This window comes from Lissotriton vulgaris, chromosome 5 (genome assembly GCF_964263255.1).
Source record: "Lissotriton vulgaris chromosome 5, aLisVul1.2, whole genome shotgun sequence".
Taxonomy (NCBI): domain Eukaryota; kingdom Metazoa; phylum Chordata; class Amphibia; order Caudata; family Salamandridae; genus Lissotriton; species Lissotriton vulgaris.
In genome coordinates, this window is record NC_141693.1 from 2,035,303,246 (window position 1) to 2,035,319,390 (window position 16,145).

At 44.6% G+C, this 16,145-nt stretch overlaps 1 protein-coding gene across 1 annotated transcript in view; it reads right to left on the bottom strand.

The window, feature by feature from the left end:
- The window catches only part of COL27A1 (collagen type XXVII alpha 1 chain), a 1,047,548-nt gene that overhangs the window by 972,578 nt on the left and 58,825 nt on the right, over positions 1 to 16,145 (bottom strand). The window lies entirely within an intron of this gene.

A 16,145-nucleotide genomic window follows, 5' to 3' on the forward strand; every position in this document is an offset into this window, starting at 1 on the left:
CACGACCCACAGGTTCATGCTACCAATCACTCCACACCCGAGCCACGTGCAACGTCAGCGAAGACCTGCCTCGTATTCATGTATGCATGGATGGACGGATACATTGTAGTGTAGTTACTATTTTCCCAATAGGCTCTGCGCATTTGAATAACATAAACAGCATACTGTAAAAGCATTGATATGGTTTCTTAGCCATATGGTACTTTAAAATGGATAAAATATATACATACATAAAAACATTTGACTAACGTACTCAACTGGTGCTTCTAACTACGCCTACCCCGGTGTACCTGACCTAAGCCTAATACTTGGGAAGGAGTAAGTCAGTAGCAGTTTAAGTTAAGTTGGTAAAGATTGTTTTGCCAAGAATCTGCATCAAGAATTCTCCTAAGGGTTTAGTTAGCTCCGTACCTTGGTAATAGAATGTGGGAGGTCTGCTATCTCTTTCTTCAGGACTCGATCCCCCAGCAACCCACAAGGGTGGCTGGAAACACCGGAGCTGGATTTTCTCGGCTGGAGAAAAAGACAACATCTCTCTCAGTGTGTCAAAACAGGAGGGGCGGCTTCCGTGGGCTCTCACATCAGCTGGGCTCTCGGGCAAGTAGATTGCCGCTCTGCTCCAAACCACCGTGTGTTTGCTTAAGGCAACTGTTGGTATATTTATACCTGAAAGGTGCCGAGTTTGACGTAAGGTTGGACATAAGACGTCACTAAGAACTAACAGTTCTTTCTGGACTCCAGGAGTTCTTGTTCAAATCAAAACAAAATATGGGGGGGATTTCCCGGGCTGCTGGAGGCTTGGTTTGTTTAAAGAACGCGTTGTGCTTTCTAGAAGTCGATGGGAATAGCCGTGCTGTGCTTTGGACTGCATGGGCTATTACTGAATATGGATATGATTCTTATGCCTTTACAAGGATATTATTGATTATAACCACATATGGGCATGAATCGGGAATATTGAATTAGGGTCCTAGATAGAAACACAACACCCACTCCACGGATTAATGTCCATCATTACTAAAAAACTAAGCAATAGTAAACATATAACGATGCATGTGTGTTTCCACCCCACCCCACCCCAAAATACATATTTCGCATTTGAAATGGTATATGGTAAATACACAAAATGAGTGTTGGTACTGTACGCTGTTCAAGCAGTGTCATCATTCAGATAAATGCATATATATATCAGCTGAATGAAATTGCGAAAATTACACATGAAATGGCTCTGAATACAGAAAAGAAGGTCGAGACCATTCCATCACATATTTATACAAAATGTTGTGTATGTGCTAGAGGCTGAGGTAAAAAATTGTCTCTAGTATCCCAAAAATAGAAGCTCTGTTCTCTAAGAATAGTTCTACTATAAGCAGAGTACCATGTGCCAAAAAAAGGTACATATTTTGGAAAATGGACAAAAATAATTTCGCTTTCAGGTGGAAAATAGTTCCAAATATTTTCTGTAACTTTGTTTATCAAAACTGAAGGCCGAATTCAGACTTCAGGGAACGCTGTGTGCTCATTGTTTTTTTTTAAGAGTTATTCTCGTTGACTGGAGAGAACATCATTTCAGACAGACTCGCAAAAAATTGGTCTACAACATCAGGTGAAAGTTCGACCAAGTTCGAAAATGCTGCAACTGTGCAGTTTGGAGCGTGATTGCTATCATCGATGTTTGGATCAGCAATGCTCACAGAAGGTTGTACCTGTTTGGTGCTGCTTTCCTCTCGTACCTCACCACCACCTACTCGTAGTGGTGAAGTCTCAACGAATGCCGTCATCAGAATGGGTAGCCGCTGGGGACAACACGATGCATGAGTCGATACAGGACCTAGCAAAGTATCGATATCCATTGGTACTGCTGATGGTAGTGTAAGACAGACGTCCAACACGAATTCTTCTCCGCATAGCAGACATCGAAGCACAGGTAAGATGCAATACTGCCAGATCGGTCTGAATGAAAGAAACCAGGTTGTACTCAGATCTCCTAGCCGGGCCAATCCGAGGACCTTAGTGATACAGTCTCGGTATTGTATTGCTAGGATCGTCTCTTCCATCGTTGCTGGAGTCTTGTCTGTGGATTGGCTTGCCAAATCGGAGCAGAAGGAACAAAAATAAAATTCCTGCCACGAGTCCCAGGATTAAGGGTAGGCCGCCAAAGACAGAATGGACAAAATTCAGGAAGATGCCCAGAACTGTTTCAAAGGGTGCTAACAGTCCCGAAAAAACTGTCTTAAATACATGTGCGATGCCACTGGTATCAGACATGTTTAAGGTTTGGCTTAACATTTCTACGAAATGCACGGGGCAATTTGTCGATATAAGGGAATGTATCTCTGCCGATGTCCTTGCCACTTGCAGATCATACATTTCTTTGGATGACGTTAAAGGCACAGTTGTCTGTAAAAGAATAGACTTCATTCTGCTTAAAGTATCAATTCGAATAGAAGAGATATTCAAGGAAGGCCATAACGCAGCCCCATATCTGGATTGCTGCATGGATACAATACTAGCACACAGCAAACGGCCCTGGAAGTTACGGTCGTCAGATAGGCTTTTCCTGGCAGCATGCCACAACAGCTGTGGTCACTTATTAAAACGTAACTGCCGTTAGAAAGTGGTCTAAAAAATGGCTCTATCTGTTTTGCAGGCGTGCCATGCAGGTGACATGAAAGGTTATTTGAAGACCCTTCGCAGGCTCCATGCAAATTAATACCTTGACACAGAAGTGTACCGCTTAGTGATTTTTTACAATTGTTACAACTGACGAATACCTCCTTGTTCCTTTCACTATAACATCTGTGTGTATAAGGTAAATCCCAGGTTGATTTGATGTATTCTTTACCCAACCTTTCATACTGGCCCACAGGTATATACTCTTGGCAGTATTAAAACTGGAAAGTTGTTATCGGAATTGTAATTGTTCCATTTATTATCCATTCAATGACATGTCTCTCTGACATTGTCAACGGTAATCTCTCAAGTTTTTCAATGCTCAGAATCGTATAGTCTGCTCCTTTTTGTGCCAAACTGATTTGTTTATCAGTAAGGTTAAAGATACCAAATAATGACGTTGTGTAGATTAAACGCCATTGTACATAGCCTGAACGCAGATTTTGCACCTTCCAACCAAGCTGTACAATAGAACGTAAAAGTTACTGACCATGTTGTAACATTAGTAAGTCCTGCTCTATTATATCAAAACTCAAAAGCAGATGATACAATGCTGTCCAGTGAATATATTCTGGAGGACAGAGTCGTTAACCCATTGTCCACTACAGAAAGTGATTTTTCCAAATTTATACGATCAATTTCTCGTATTTTTTCTGCTGTTTCAATTTGCATTACTTTCCAAGCTTCGTTGTACGCAGCGCATATACTGGCCGCTATGAAACGTTTTTGACGCTGTTTGCGTGGTCCCAATATGAAATCACGCAAGTCAGCACCGTCTTTAAGTAAAGTCAAGTGTTGCTTAATTTCAGCCAGTGTGGATTTCTCTAGCCACTCAAGGCATAGTTTCCCTACACTGTATGTTGTAACTATCCCTGGATGTTGTCTCTGGGAGTATCTCGGGTCTGGCCTGGTCATTTTGAACCCCTGTGTTTTGTTCAGGAATCTATCTTGACAGTTATTTGTGTCTGTTGGCCAGATCAACCACTTTTCCCAATCAGGATGTGTTCTGTTTTGGTGTATAATATGGGATACGTCTATCTCCACATCTGTAGTGCCACCACTATCAGTTATGGGTTTCGGAAAAGACGGTGTATTTAAGTCTTTTATCTTAGCTAGGCCAAGACAAGTAGTTTGTTGAATTGTGTCATTCATTTGTTCTGGGATCATGCAGGCCCTACATAATGCTTCTAGGCCTTGTACTTGCCAATCTTTGGAACCCCAGATCGTTTTTGTTTCAATAGTGTTTTTCCAAAATTCAAAACCAAATGTAGACATTTTGTCATAAAATTTTTCAGAATAAATCAATTTAGTATTTGTCAACATTGTTTTCATTCCTGTCCTAAATAACATTTTAAAATAAAACGTTTCTGGATCACTGTTATTAAACCCTGAGAAGTACTGGAATTTCTCATAAAATGTTTTCGAGCTGCCTTTTGGCGGAGTTGGACAGTGTTCCCATCTATACTACTATTATAAAGAGAGAACAGACACCTTTTGGCAAGGTAAACTCGGGAACCACAGCGCTAATCCACACACCCAATACATTGTTGTAATCCTCAGGGTGTGTAGATGGACATAGGCTGCATAAAATAAAATAAAAAAATTAAAGTTTAAAAACAAAGTAGTCCCCTAAAACAAGCGCCGGCCGTGACGTAGCACTAACCGCGACCTACACCTGCGTGATAACGACAGGGGGGGAGGAGCGGTGATAAGCGGCGAGGAGGGACGTGCGGCGAGGTGTGGCGCGGCGCCTCAGGTAAGGCGAGGCGGGAGGCGGGAGCCGGTCCGGGCAATGTCGGTGCGGGCGGGGGCCTGGGAGTGGGGGCTAAGACATCACATTATTAATGTTTTCAAAGTCCCAATCATCAGATAAGGTACTTGGTGTCACAAAGTCACTTAATGAAACCTTAAACTGGTGTGGATATTTCAAGAGCTCAACCGGGCCAAAAATGTCATAATCAGTTATGTCCCATGCTACCCCACCGGGTATTGGATTGGCTGAGATGTTTACTGATGACAGTTCTCTTTTCTCGATGTGGGAGGATGTATGAGGCTTTAGGACCAAGTTGATGTTCTGACTTGCTGTGTCCATTGTACTATATTTTCCATCTATGAATTTTCCCAAACATAGAACCATGATGAGCCAAAGCAGGAGAGTAAGTACACCTAACACAATCCAAAATTCAATCCATGGTGAAATCAGATATGTTTCTTTTAGTTGGAAAGAAGTTCAATTACTTTGTCTTTGAAAGTTTTTGTTGTAGGCGTTTATTCATGCTCGCTTGGATCTTCAGAGAAGTCGTCGAAGTTGATGAAGTAGCCAGATGCAGTTCTGTCAATTGCTGGAATTATTTCCGGATTTTCATTTGCTTTTGCATTTTTCTTTGTTTCATTAGCATAGTCAGAGGCTACATCATTGTAGACTGGTGTTTCTTGACTAACTGTTGCAATTTGGGTTTCAAGAGGCACAAGTTCCATGGCATTATTGCATAGTCCTTTATTATTCACTGCAGATTTATCAAATGTGATTAGTCTCTCAGTATGAGCCTCTTGTATTGTAGCAAATTTTGGTATTCTGCTATTTCTTGGGAGTCCACTGGGCCTACTACTTATTATTGGCCACATGATTGTGGTTTTACCAGGTCGATGGGTACAACTCTGTTCTCCTTTTTACCAGCAAGGGTCGGTAGTACAACTGATCTTGTTCCGCTGATAGCTAAGACAGGTACTGCTTTTCTATAAGAAGGCCCAAATTCCTTCTTCACCGCGATCTTCTCTCTGACCAGATCCCCAATCTTTGGAATCCAGACAGGTCTTGCTGGGACAGGTGGTTTTTCTTCAGTGGCTGTCAGCTGTTGTTTCAACTTTATGTTACTCAAGTTTTTTCTTGTTTCATTTAAATCCTGTAAAACAGCCAACCGGTCTTTGATATCAAAGGATTTTTCTTTTACCACTGAAGTGTGACAATCAAGATCCTGAATGCGCATTCTAGTGCCGAACAATAGTTCGTATGGAGTGAGACCTTTTAGAGAATTTCTTGGCAGATTATTAAGACTACGTTGGACACTTGTTAAATGTTTGACCCACCCATCACCCGAACCTAATACCCTCGCCGTTATAGATTGCTTTATGTCCCGGTTTTTTCTTTCCACTACCGCATTTCCCTCAGGATGGAAGCGAGAAGAGTACCGCAATGCAATGCCCATGCTGTTCATGGCCTCTTTGTAAGCTCGAGAGCTAAACGCAGGACCCTGATCAGAATGTAGCATGATAATTGCGCATGTGCCGATAAAGACTCGCAAATCTTTTATAACAGTTCTGGCGTCAGCCGAGTGCTGGGGTCTACATTTAAGTGAATTCAGTCTTAATAATTATGGGGACGCATTTCTCCGGCTGGATTTCTGCGCTATAGATAGCCTGATGCTCTCTAATAGTGGTATCTGGGGTATTGGCTGGTCCGGTTCACAACTGCGATCTCTGTTGCAGTCCTCACAATTTCTTGCAAAATAGTAGATATCTACGCTCATTCCCGGCCACCAGTAATTTGATTGTAATTCTATCAGAGATTTTATGATCTCTTGGTGCCTCAGACCCAATCCCATGTGTGCTTCTTGTACCAAGAAGATTCTCCGATTCGTGTTTGGAATTACTCTATCCCCCACTCCAGGGATTCGAGCACACGGAACGGAGTTTGCATCAATTATGTATGTATTATTGAGAGGATAGTTGAGAGGTAATGCCGCATAGTCGCCTTTTAATGAGGCTTTTACCGCCAGCAAGGTTTCCCCATCTATGTGTTTTTCGGCACGCTTTTCAGTGGCTACGGAAGCCGGTTGAACCGCTTCCGCTGTGGCTGTGTTAGCCAATGAATTCCCTGCAGCGTGAACGCCATCACGTCGATGACTCAGTGCGTGTATCACGTGAGTCTTTCGTAGTTCTTTCTTTACAAGAACTACTCGTTCCCAAAGCGTTTTATGCTTTATTGTGGCAGCGCTGTCATCTTTGTAACCGTTTTTACTCCATGTCACTGTTGAATGACTTGGCGCAGAAATACGAATCACACACTATTAGTGTGGAGAATTTGCGATCGGCATTTTCAAGCGCCATCTTTAAAGATCTTATTTCAGCTCGCTGAGCTGAACAGTTTCTGAGTGATTCAGTTTTGGTGATCATCGGTGTGAATTTACCAGAGCGCCAGCGACCTTTAACAATCGTGCAAGCTACATTGTAGGATTTTTTAACTACATCGTAGTGTTGTCCAAATCTGTCCATATAGATTATGCAGGTGTATTGTTCCAGAGGCAGAATTTCGATTGGCAGAGGATGTTCTCATTCATATTCTAGATCATCTAGTTTTTTCAGTTTCGGGCCAAAATAGTATTTTACGTTTTCTGTAGCAAAAGAATTTTCCCATTCTATCCATTTTGGATCTAAGGCCACTATAATCAGATTACGTGGACTTGTTAATGCCTCAAGGGCTGATTCTGCTGTATAAACAGATATTCTTTTGCCTTGGGCTAGGGCTCTTTCTTTTGCTACAGCAGATTGAACCGCTGTCAAAAAAAATTCTGTAGAGCTGAATTTCATTTCAGCTTAAGTGTACAAATGTGATTTGTAAGCTATGGGTACCGTTTCTCCCTCATTAGAGGCCAGGTATGTGAATCCGCATCTTCCTGGGATGACTCGGATTACAAGATTGCGTATGTTTTCGCGAGTTTGTAATTTTGTTTTAGTTAACATGTCTGTTTGCAATGATCTCAAAATCTCTGTGTGTTTCTGAGTCCAAATGATTTGTTTGAAATCTGGTCTTATCAATTCATAGAGAGGTTTAACCCTCTTTGCATAATTTAGAATGTATGTTCTTCCGAAATGCAGAAAACCTAGTATTGATTATAAATTCTTCAGTGTTTTTGGTGCTTGGAGGACAGCACATTTCTCTAAGAAATTGTCTGCCAGGCTTTTGCCTTCACTTGATAATTCATATCCTAAAAATAGGACAGTTAGATGGGCATTTCGTGACTTTTTAAAGTTGAATTTGTAACCCTCTGATGCGAACCCAAGTATTATGGCGTTCACTCTTTTTAAGTGAGTCTCCAGGTCATCATCTGTGAGATAGATGTCATCGACATAGGATAATGCCTCATCATCATATATTTGTAGTAACTCTGTTACCCTTGCTGAGAATAATCCTGGGCTATTCTTGAATCCCTGTGGAAGTCGGCAAAATTGTTTTTGCGATCCCATTATTGAGAAAGCGGTCAAATACCTCCCTTCAGGTGCAATGTTTTGACAGAAGAATCCATTAGAGATATCTAATGTCGTTTTATATCTTTTGCGTACAATGTTATTGGTTAGTGCTGCACTATGTGAGTTTTGTACTGCAAATGTTTTACAACAGGAGTTAAAGTGTATTTAGTCCAAAACTAGACGATATGAATCGTCTGGCTTGGAGACAGGAAACAAAGGATTGTTCATTTGTGAGGTGCATGTTTCAATCACCCCTTGATATTCAAGTTGATCTAAGATCTCCCTGACTTGCTTTTTGGCTTCTTGTTTAACTGGGTACTGCCTTTGTGCAGTGAGCTGATTTTTAAACTGGATTTTGTGGTGAGGAGAGTCTTCATCCCATCCTACATGATTTTTATATAAAGCAGGAGCTTGAGCCACTGCCCATTTTCTTGCGAATGTGTATTTTTTATGAATCAGAATATGATTTGAGAAGGCAGGCATAATCATTTCTTCACCATGAGGGCACTCCCTGACAAACTCTGGTGGCCAGTCTTTTTCAGCTAACAGGATGTCATAGCCTTTAGAAAGTTTCTCCCAAAAGAGACCTTTTATTTTCCTTGTTTTATCTCCCTCTATACGTAATGTTATTTCATATAGTTTATGGGGCACACTAACTCGTGTGTCTGCAGTTTCAACCTGAATGTATTCATTTGTGTCCACTGTCTCCAGAAGATTCATCAGGATCTTGCGAGCTATTGTCACTTCTGCTGCGCTGTCTAGCATTGTCTGTGCCCACTCTCCGTTTTTCAGTTGTGTCCTCAGAATTCTCGGCATGTTTAATTTTAATACTTGCTACCTTCTTTCTGGGAAATTGTAATTTTTTACTTTGATGAGCAGGTTCCTTGTCTTTGGACTTGACGTGCTCTTCTCTGTGTTCTGACCGTCCTCTTTTTTCCGATTTCTGTGAGGAAGTCTAAAAAAGATCGAGAGGGACGTGTATCAACATCTTGATATCTATCAGGTTTTTTCAAATTATCCCTATTTCTAAGGTTGTATCTTTTTTCAGAGGGCTCCCTTTGGGGAGACTTGTCTTCTCTGCCTAGAGATCTTTCTCTCCGCTGAGGAGACCTTCCTCTGGACTGGAAACATTTTTCCCTGGGAGTGGATTGTTTATAACCATCCCAACTCTTTTTTGGAGTTTTTAAATTATTTTTAATAAATGTTTTTTCAGGATTTTCAGTTAGTTGGGATTTTACCGGTTTCCCACCCAAACTATCTCTTCCTAGTTCTTCCTAGGATTTTTCTATGATTCTGGCGAGTTCAAATGGTTGATCTGCTATATCTGTCTCATTCAATTTCTGGAGGTACTTTATATCGTCCCTTGCCAATTTAACTAATTCTCTATATGCCTTTGTTAATTATTTTAGTTTAACTAGGAGTTCTTCTTCGCTTGACATTGTTTCAATGTCTGAATGTGTTGCGTAGCTGGCTAGAACCGGCCCGTTGCTCCTGGTCTACCTAGTGGAGCGAGCCTGGTGATGTGATTTTTATGTTTTAGGGCGCCTTTAAACCAGAGCAGGTGCTCTTGGTAATTTAGTGGGATTTCAATGTCCTCGAAAGGAGTGTATTCATCCGGAGGTTCCTCTTTTTTATAATAGTGGAAGTCTTTTGTCACAGCATTTGCTGCTGGAAAATGTATCCATGAATAGAATACCTCTGTCTGCCGATATTCATGTGCCCCTACCACGAATATGACTGTACCACCTCGTGATGTCAGTCCATTTTCTATAAGTTTAAGAGTTATAGTTCTCCTTATATTGACCAGAATGAGTATAGCACTCGGGTCAGTTTCTTGAAGACTTGTGTCTTCCTCTAAGAGTCAAGTTGCTAAGGCTTCTCTTTCTCTCTCTTCGTCACTTTCTGCCATTTTACTGACTGAAAGCTTTTTGTTGCAGATCGAGTTTCAAGGAAACAAAGATTAGGTGCACAATATTTTTGGAACACTGTATCCTTCAACGTTGACTAAACCAAAAACTAATACAAAGGATTCTCATCCTACTAAGTTCCGGCGGATATTTAACCTTTCCCCCACTCCAGACGTCTTTTGGAGTTTTTACGGGAAAAGGGGTTCTGTGTGAAAAAGCACGACTGAGTTACTCTAGTGTCTTGAGTTAGATTATCGCCTTACGAAACGTTGGGCGCCATGTAGTGTAGTTCCTATTTTCCCAATAGGCTCTGCGCATTGGAATAACATAAACAGCAGTGTAGACGTAGGACTGAGGTCATCTAGGTCTCTACTGACTATGTTAAACTTAATTTAGGTTTGCGCCAGCTAGCTCAGAGGTCACTAGAAACTTTCTTGAATGAATAGGGAGGGATGAACTTCCCTGATTCAGACAAGAAGGGATTCAGTTTCTGACAACCGCATAAACATGACAACTTTGCTCCCTCAGAATAAGAGTGTATCTCTAAAGTCGTGTGAAAACAATAGGCAGCTATTTCACTCAGTCAACCGTGCATACTTAGTTTCACCAGAGTGCAGAGAAATAGAGAGACGGGCGTTTTCAATAAAAGGTGTTATTTATTGAGCAGTCTTCTTTCTCATGCAAGAGAAATGAATTGCCACAATTGCAATATTTATCATAAAGTGAAGTACGTACAGTAAAAGTAGTATTATGAAATAATACTGTAGAAGCATTGATATGGTTTCTTAGCCATATGGTACTTTAAAATGGATAAAATATATACATACATAAAAACATTTGACTAACATACTCAACTGGTGCTTCTAACTACCCCTACTACAGTGTACCTGACCTAAGCCTAATACTTGGGAAGGAGTAAGTAAGTAGCAGTTTAAGTTAAGTTGGCAAAGATTGCTTTGCCAAGAATCTGCATCAAGAATTCTCCTAAGGGTTTAGTCAGCTCCGTACCTTGGTAATAGAATGTGGGAGGTCTGGTATCTCTTTCTTCAGGACTCGATCCCCCAGCAACCCACAAGGGTGGCTGGAAACACCGGAGCTGGATTTTCTCGGCTGGAGAAAAAGACAACATCTCTCTCAGTGTGTCAAAACAGGAGGGGCGGCTTCCGTGGGCTCTCACATCAGCTGGGCTCTCGGGCAAGTAGATTGCCGCTCTGCTCCAAACCACCGTGTGTTTGCTTAAGGCAACTGTTGGTATATTTATACCTGAAAGGTGCCGAGTTTGACGTAAGGTTAGACATAAGACGTCACTAAGAACTAACAGTTCTTTCTGGACTCCAGGAGTTCTTGTTCAAATCAAAACAAAAGCAGGGGGATTTCCAGGGCTGCTGTAGGCTTGGTTTGTTTAAAGAATGCGTTGTGCTTTCTAGGAGGCGATGGGAGTAGCCGTGCTGTGCTTTGGACTGCATGGGCTATTACTGAATATGGATATGTTTCTTATGCCTTTACAAGGATAATATTGATTATAACCACATAAGGGCATGAATCGGGAATATTGAATTAGGGTGTATGCCTGTATGTATGTAGAGATGCAGGGGTGTATGTGCGTATGGATGAAGTTTTGTATTTGTGGCTATATCTAAGGATGTGCGTATTGATGCATGTACGTTGTATGTACATATAAGAACATAGGGATGTATGCATTTATCTTTGAATGTAGCGCTGTATCTATAAAGTGCTGTATCTATGCATGGATGCATTCATGCAGTCATGTATGGTAGGATATAGGGATACACATGCATTGTGATGTGTACATGGATGGACACTTGTGTAGCGCAGGGTTAGTAGACAGCCGCGGACCCTCGTGTGCTGGACCCCAATCGCTGTGAGCCTCGGATGGTCAAGGCAGGTGATGGCCCCTGCTGGCCAGCCCCCCAGCATGAGGATTGATCCCCAAGACTCCCCCTCATCGCCTCCTCCCCCCACAACCCTCCACCTCCTCCATATGCATCATATTCAAGCCTGGCTCTCATCTCTGCCGCCTCCTCTGGAATCCATTTTGTTTCGAGTTCCATTTTGTAACATTCGCTGGAAGCCTCCAGGAGGTGCCTAGGCCTGCCGGCTGCAGCTGACCGCGCAGCACCCTTGGGTGACTGCTCGGCCTTGAGAAATGTTGCAGTGACATTATCAGTGATGTCATATAATATGTAGGAGAGTTAGCAGTGCGTGTTACAGTTACCATAGTGTACGAGTTACAGATACTTGAGATAACAAACTCAAACTCCAGCTCAAACTACAGCTGGTGAATTTCTATGGGTTTGTGTCTGTAAAATGTGAACCGAACTATAATGTCCATGTAACCTTTAGTTTTTTAGTGAATTTCTACGGTTCTAAAGAAATTCTGGAGCATATTACCAAGCAATAGCGATAATTATCGCTATTGCTTGGTTAGAGACAAAAATGTATTGCCAACCTGCGCCGATTTTTATCACAGATAAACCTTGGTATTACCAAGGTTAATCGCAAATGCGATAAAAATCGGCCGCAATGCATGAATATCGCTGAAAAGTCAGCGATATTCATGCATTACCAAGCTAATGCTCTTAGCCATGTTATCCACCTACCATTGGATAACATGGCTAAGAACTGCTCAGGGGCAGGTGTTAGCTTTTGGAGATATTCGCACGTAGCGCGAATATCTCCAAAAGTTGGTAATAGGAGATAGCGATGTTAGCAACTGTTTCCAGTCGCTAACATCTTGGCACGCCCACTTTGCATGTCATTAGCGATAAATATCACTGACATGCAAAGCGGGGCCCAAGAAGGTCGCTATCTCCTACTAGCTGTCGCTAACTGGTGTTAGCGACAGCTAGGTAATAGGGTGATCATTTTATCTCCGCTTTCTTGGCTTTTAAAGCCAAAGAAGCGGAGATAAACCCCTTGATAATATGCCCCTCTATTTCCCAAAAATAATGTCCCTATAACCTCTTTTTTTCAGTGAATTTCGTCTTTTTGTAACGTAAACTAATATTTAATTACCTTACGTTAATCCAACCTCCACCGCGCTGACAACCCTCCTGCATGCAGCCAACCCTCGAAAGGCAGCCAACCCCATAGGGTGAAATGCAGCCCCTCAACCCTGGCTGATTTCGGACCTTGGGACCCCTGGTCCTGCCAACTTTTTTGGGGAGGGGGATATATGGCGCCACTCCCTGAGCCGTATTAGGCCCGGCGACCCCATCATCCAGGGAAATTGTGTAAATTATTGGGAGGGGGCATGCAGTCCCCTCCCCAGGCCCATTTCAGCCCCCAAGTACCCCTTCTCCCGGGGCCTGTTCACCTTGGCACACAGCCCCCCTCCCCAGGCCATCTTCTGGCCCTAAGAACCCCATCTTGCGCGGCCAGGCCTTATTTACGGGGAGCAGCAGCCCCCATCTCCGTGCCTATATTGGCCATGTGGACCCCATTCCACAAGCCTAGGCATTTAAAAATTGGGGAGGGGGCCATGTGGCCCTCCTCCCCTGGCCAGTTTCAACTATGGGGACCCTTTCTCCTGGGGCCCAGCCACATTATGAATGGGGAGATGGCCACGTGGCCCCCTCTCCCTGGCTAATATTTGCCTCAGCATCCCATCTCTTGAGGTCTGACTAATAATATGGGAGGGGAGCCGCGCAGCCCCCCTCCCCGGGCCGATTCCGGCCCAGGAACCCCATGCTCCGGAGATCAACCAATAAAGAGTGGGTGCCCTGGAGCAGGGCCGGACTGGGAACTGAAACTGGCCCTGTCAAAGTGCACGGCTAGCCCCCCCACCCCCGGGAGAGAGGGTGGTTGGGGTGCGACCACGCTCTTTACCAGGGCCGGTTTTCGGACGATTTTGTTACAGGGCCGTTTTTGCAGCTATGCTGCAAAAACGGCCCTGTAACAAAAACGGCCTCCAGGGGCCCAAAACCGCCCCCACCCGTGCGGCTCACCGGGGGATTGCCCGGTGCCCGCAACAGCCAGTCCGGGCCTGCCTTGGAGCCCACCAAGGGCACCAACTTCACCACTGTTGAGGGCCGCAGCAGGAGCCCAATGTCCCCACGGCCCCAGCCAGCTTCCCGCCACCAGCGGGAACCAGCATTTCTCCCTTCCACAGGGAGCAGCTACAGATGATGCTCCCTGCGGGCGGGAAGGGGTAATTTTTTCATCTGTTTCATTGCTCGCTTCACAGCAGGCAGGAAACAGATGAAAAGTATGCTTCCAGTGGTAAGGAAACATTTTGATGCTCCTGGCCACTGGGGGCAGGACGACTGGTGCAGTGGTGGTTCCAGGCGTTGGGTTTATTTTTCCTCAGCAGGCTCAGAGTCTGTCTTGGGTGTTTCTTTTGAACAGAGCTGCTGTTCACAGGCGATCCAGTCTTTTTTGAAGGCAGTCAGTCTTTCCCGGGTTCTGGAGGTCGCTGGCTGCAGGACAAGGTGACTTTTGGTGCAGGATCTCTGGAAACTGCAGATAGGCCAGTAAGGCTGGGGCCAAGTCAATTCTTCTCTGCAGTCTCCTCTGCTGGGCATCTTCTTTCGTTCTTCGTCACAGGTTGCAGGAATCTGACTTGTAGGTTCAGGGCTGCCCCAGAGACAGCTTTCTACAGTTCCCCCTAAATACTGTATTTAAGGGGTGTTTTAGGGGTCTCGAGGTAGTAGCCAATGGACTACTGACCTCAGGGTGACTACACCCTTGGTGTGCTCACCCCACGTGGGGGAGTGTGAACAATCCCTAATGCTGATCAGAGAATGCCTGCCATCTGCAAGATGGCGGGCACTGAAGAGCGGGCTTTACCAAGCCTTCCCCACCTGAGGGGTAGGGTTGGCAGAGGTGGGCACATCTCCTGGGATGTGCTACAAAGGAGGGGGGAAAGGAAGGGGGCCGGCTCCTGATAGCAGGGGAGGCCGAGGGTGGCGTTACAAAGGCGGCAAGGCCCTTGAAGCTCCCCTGCCACAGAAAGCTTTTCCTGGCCTGGGGGGCAGTGTGACCACCTCCTCCCAGGAAATGCTTTGTTTCTGGGCTCAGGGAGCGAAGGCTCCCACCCCAGGAGTCCAGAAACATGTCTCATGGTGGCAGACTGGTGTGTACCAGTCAGGGAACCCACCAGAGGCTGGTCATTTTTCAGGGGGCATCTCTAGGGTGCCCTCTGAGTGCATTCTTCATTAAATTCACCACAGGCATCGGTGTGGGTTTATTGTGCTGAGAAGTTTGATACCAAACTTCTCAATTTTTAGTAAAGGCATTATGGTGCTGTTGAGTTCGTAATGACAAACTACCAGCACCATATACTCCTAATGGCATTACTGCACTTACAATGTCTAAGAATTGGTCAAGACACTGTAGGGGCACATGGCTCATGCACCTGTGCCCTCACCACTAGCATAGGACACCCAGCTAGAGGGGTGGCTGATGTATGCCCGGGCAGTGGTTTGTGGGCATGGCACACAGGGATGTGTGCCATGTCGACTCCTCATTTTGCTCTGCACCAAAACACGCAGCCTGCCAAGGCAGTGTGAGTGTGTGTCAGGCTACAGGGCCTCTACGTGTGAACCTCTCAGCAGTGCAGTGACAGGCACGCCTCTGGGAGTGCTTTGAGAGCTCCATGAAATGCCAAATCATTCTAAGCCCAGGTCCTGCTTGCCGTGAGCTGACAACAAGCGCCAGGGGCACACATGTCCCCACACATGTCCCTTACACACCCAATGGGCACACATGTCCCTTACACACCCAAAGGGCACAAATGTCCCTTACACACCCAAAGGGCACACATGTCCCTTACACACCCAATGGGCACACATGTCCCTTACACACCCAAAGGGCACACATGTCCCTTACACACCCAAAGGGCACACATGTCCCTTACACACCCAAAGGGCACACATGACCCTTACACACACAAAGGGCACACATGTCCCTTACACACCCAAAGGGAACACATGTCCCTTACACACCCAAAGGGCACACATGTCCCTTACACGCCCAAAGGGCACACATGTCCCTTACACACCCAAAGGGCACACATGTCCCTTACACACCCAAAGGGCACACATGTCCCTTACACACCCAATGGGCACACATGTCCCTTACACACCCAAAGGGCACACATGTCCCTTACACACCCAATGGGCACACATGTCCCTTACACGCCCAAAGGGCACACATGTCCCTTACACGCCCAATGGGCACACATGTCCCTTACACACCCAATGGGCACACATGTACCTTACACACCCAATGGGCACACATGTCCCTTACACACCCAATGGGCACACATGTCCCTTACACACCCAATGGGCACACATG